The sequence below is a fragment of the Vigna unguiculata genome, chromosome 4 (assembly GCF_037176805.1).
Source record: "Vigna unguiculata cultivar grain cowpea cultivar isolate G323 ecotype 2 chromosome 4, ASM3717680v1, whole genome shotgun sequence".
Taxonomy (NCBI): Eukaryota; Viridiplantae; Streptophyta; class Magnoliopsida; order Fabales; family Fabaceae; genus Vigna; species Vigna unguiculata.
In genome coordinates this window covers 7,963,031-7,967,476 of record NC_140795.1, presented here as the reverse complement: position 1 = coordinate 7,967,476, position 4,446 = coordinate 7,963,031, and positions in this window count along the sequence as shown.

The following is a 4,446-nucleotide window of genomic DNA, read 5'->3' as shown; positions in this document are numbered from 1 at the left end:
AATTGTTATCGGAAGACTTGATGAAGAGGTGATATTGTTTCGTTTTTTAAAAAATAAATAGTAAAATAAAATTGGAAAAATCATTTAACAAAAATAACTATTAAGCCTTGTTATTAATATCAATAAATAGTAATAATTAGAAATTTTAGTAAACAATTTTAATTTTGAACTGAATTCATGCTCTCAATCATTCATTTTAAAATAAATAAAAAACATTTATATCACAAACAATGATAAGCGTAGTTTATCCATTACTAACACTAGTAAACACACATTGTCGCGCATGTGTATTTGCATTTTTTAATTTTCAAGTAATTTAAGATCAATAACAAATATATAATTTTTAAAATAGTTGTTAAATATAAAATTAAAAAAATATGTAAAAAGAAAATTTAAATAATGATTTAAGACAAAAGAGATTTGTAGAAAAATGATTAAAAGTAAATTATTTATAAAAATTTTAAAATAATTAATAATTAATTTTTAAAATAACTAAGGGTAAAACGGGTATTATGAAATGTGGACACAAAAAAGAAATCCCATTTATTGCTTTATTGTTATAAAATAGATAGATAGATTATAAAATAATTAATAATTAATTTTTAAAATAACTAAGGGTAAAACAGGTATTATGAAATGTGGACACAAAAAGAGAAATCCCCTTTATTGTTATAGAATAGATAGAATAGATATAGATAAATAGATAGATAGATATAGATGATTCTTTGTTATCACATTATCAAATATTAAATTATAATTTTAGTCTTTTTAACTACAAAACAAATATTTTTTATTAGTGATTTTTTTTTTGTAGCTAAATAAAATGCTACAAATATTTACTGTTTCTGTTAGTTTTATTTGATTGTCACAATTTTTAATGTTATTTTAATTTTATATAATTAAACTTTAAATTTTTTATATTGAGATGTTAAATGTATTTACATTGAAAGCCCATGTCTTAGTTTAACTTTAAAGGGTCTAAATGAGTCTTATAGTTGAGAATTGTGGTTACCTCCTTTGAAGATGATAATCGAAAACATCATTCGAACTTCATGTTTTTTGTCATAGATTCACATTTTGAAGGTATAGTTTCTTCTTTTCGTTCCTCTTTCACTATTTTTGGAACCCTAAATCAATTGATTTTGCTACTAGTTTGCTCTATCCATTATCCATTTTCATTAGCATAAGGTCTCTTGATTTAATGGAAAATTTTGTTGTGGTGGAAGGAAAAGTTGCAGAGGTTCGATCTGGAATTGAAACCGTACAAGGTTAAGCTCAAGAAGCAGTTACCTCGTTGGAACATTGTTGAGGTATTTATCTATGTTCTTCGTTTCTTATTTTGGATCTTGTATTAGGAATTTCTAAAGTTAGAAATCTAAATATTTGTTATTCTCTTATCAATCTGCATAGAGTCCTTCATATCACATGTTCTTTTCATCGTTTGCTCAACATCATCTTATTAAGATTTACTTAACTCATTGTCAGTTTCACGATCGTTTAAATAATTTCGTCGGTGATTATATAACTAGATTATATATATATATATATATATATATATATATATATATATATATATATATATGTGTGTGTGTGTATGTATATCAATTGGAATTGTTTCAAATGTTGTTCTTTGGGATATATAGTATTATCTTTTTTTAGTTGACATTTTTAAGTCTCTAAACTTTTTAATTACTATAGCACATAGTTAGTTGACCTTTTACTTTGACTATTTTATTGTAAATGTAATCATGTAATGTAATGTTTGAACAACTAATGTGTAATATTTTATTTTAAATCTGCTCATTAATAAAGATGGAAGAAATAAAAGAAGACGAAAAAACAAAAAATAAAGTAGAAGAGACTAGAGGAAAGAAAGAAACTAAAGCTCTAAAATTTTGCAAATGATTTCTATATAGTTTTTAATAGATGAAAAGTTTTATTTAAGGTTTGAAATCTGAAGCTAAAGTTTGCCGAATCTAAGCTCTAATGAATTCTTTAATTCCAATTATAAAAGGTAAACTAATACAATGAAAGAGCTAATATGTAGGTTTTGTTTATAATTTTTTCAACAATTTTTTCTCAATTTCTAAAAGTCATAAAAAACAACCGAGAAGTTCAAATCCAACGACTCATATATATATATATATATATATATATATATATATATATATATATATATATATATATGGTGGAACTAATCAGACCAAAATATGATCTACAAAGAAAGTTATGAGAGAAACAATGAGTAAATGTTAGATGAAATAAAAATAAAAATTAAAGCAAATATGTCATGAAATCCAATTTATTATTAAAAAATGAAAATAAACTAAGAACAAAATTAAAGCTTTTGAAAAGTGTAATAACTATACAATAAAGCTATAAAAATGTGTACAAAATATGTGTTATCATATACTAATTTGCGAACATATGTTGGTTCTTCTATAAGACTCGTATGGTCAGGATTTAACGATGTTTGTATCTTGTAACACTTTTGTTTCACATTTGTGCCAGATATGTCAAATTTTTATAAGAGTAATGTGTAAAAGTTATAGTTGCATCCAACCCTTGTGAGACATCTTCGAGCCTTTTCTTGTTACCTCTTGACTCAAAAAGTGATTGTGAGATCAACACATCTTGGATAGAGAACTTTGAATTCATATTGCATCGAATCAAATATTGGTTCTATAATCGTGCTAATTTAATCGTTTAGCTCTTTATGCATTGTCTAAAACATATTTCATACTAAGTGATTTTTATCAAACATGCAAAAATTGTCTTATTTATTATCACCAAAATAAGGGTGTGTTAGATATAACTTTTAAATCAAAAATTATAATTTATTATAATAAACTATAATTAGATATTATATATAATGAGTGATTATGTTTTTCTATCATATATAGTTATCACTTTTGTGTAAACGATACATCTTGATATTTCCATATTCACTATAATAATATTTTGTTTTCTCCCATGGATGTCATGGATGAAAACGCCAATGTCTTATGGTCAATTGCTTTGAATGGTATGAATATGTCTACTTTGGATACATGTCATTTTTCCAATTATTTAGTTTAATTTTGTTATTTCTATCAATTATTTGCTTAAAGATAAATTGATCATTCATTTAGGTATCAACACTTATGTTGTTTATTCTTTATCATGTTTTCAATCTTACAATTATGCCATTAATAAAACTCGTGCATTATCCAATAAATCTTTTATTCCTATTGTAGATATTGGTGTTGTTCAACTTTCTCCTACATTGGTACTTGATAATGTTTTATATGTACTCCAATTCAATTTTAATTTGTTGTCTCTCGGTGTCTTTTTAGCCCATATAGTGTTAGAATTCTTAGGTCAAATATATTATTTAAATGTGTTAGAGCCATTATTTGGTTAGTTAAAATTACAAAAGTTGTATGTTAATATTAAGTTTATAATTAAAGGCATAATTATCATGAAAGGTTGTTGTGTAGATACTCTAAAGTAATATTCTTATTTGATGAGGGGTCAAATTAGAATTATTAAAATATGCAATGTGATCGACAACAATTATAAAATGGGTTACGATCCCCATTTGTAGAGAAGGAAACATTACGTACGATATTAGAGTTTTGTTTTCTCTTCATCCTTATTAAGAGAGATAACGAAAGTGATTCTTGAGGTTTTCGACATTTGGAAGATCACATACATGTAGTTAATCTCATAACCCACATCATTCCTAATGGCAAACTCAAGTATGATGTACATTTTTTTCCATCACGAATTAAATTATGGGTTCATTAAATATGAATATATGATTGTGTTATGTATTTTGAGTCTCTATGGGTAAAAGCATGTGATTAGGCACAATTAGTATTTCTTAGAATATTTGTTCAATTGATATCAAAACAACCTATACTCTATTCATGTGTGATTTTTAAAATTTTGAAATTTGGGTTTCTTACGCACATCAACATTATATGAGTATGCATAGAGCGTTGCTTAAAATTGGCGGTTTCAAAATTCACGATAAAATTCGTTTTGAAAGCTTTTATTTTTATTTTGATTTGGTACATAGAGGTTAAAATTTTGCTAGTTTAGCATTTTAAATGATCTAATTGAATCAAGAAGTCACTAAAGTGACCTCTCTTGAGTAGATTATTCATAAGAAATGTTAAATGTTTGTGTTTATCCATGCGAACCCTAAAGAAAGATTAATACTTGACTGGATTGTTTACACACTTGGGATGGTAAGTGTGTGATAATTTTGAGGTTTTGCTTTTCAATAATAAATCAATAAAAAGATAGGTTTGTTGTTCATATTTTTCTAAGATAATTGCATTTTTTTTGGATTGTGCTTAGTGATAAGTGTCTAAAAGTGCTTTCAAATACATTTCAAATTAGACACTTATCATGTATTTAATGAGCCTATCTAGAAGCAAAGTATCCCTTTTTAGCTTA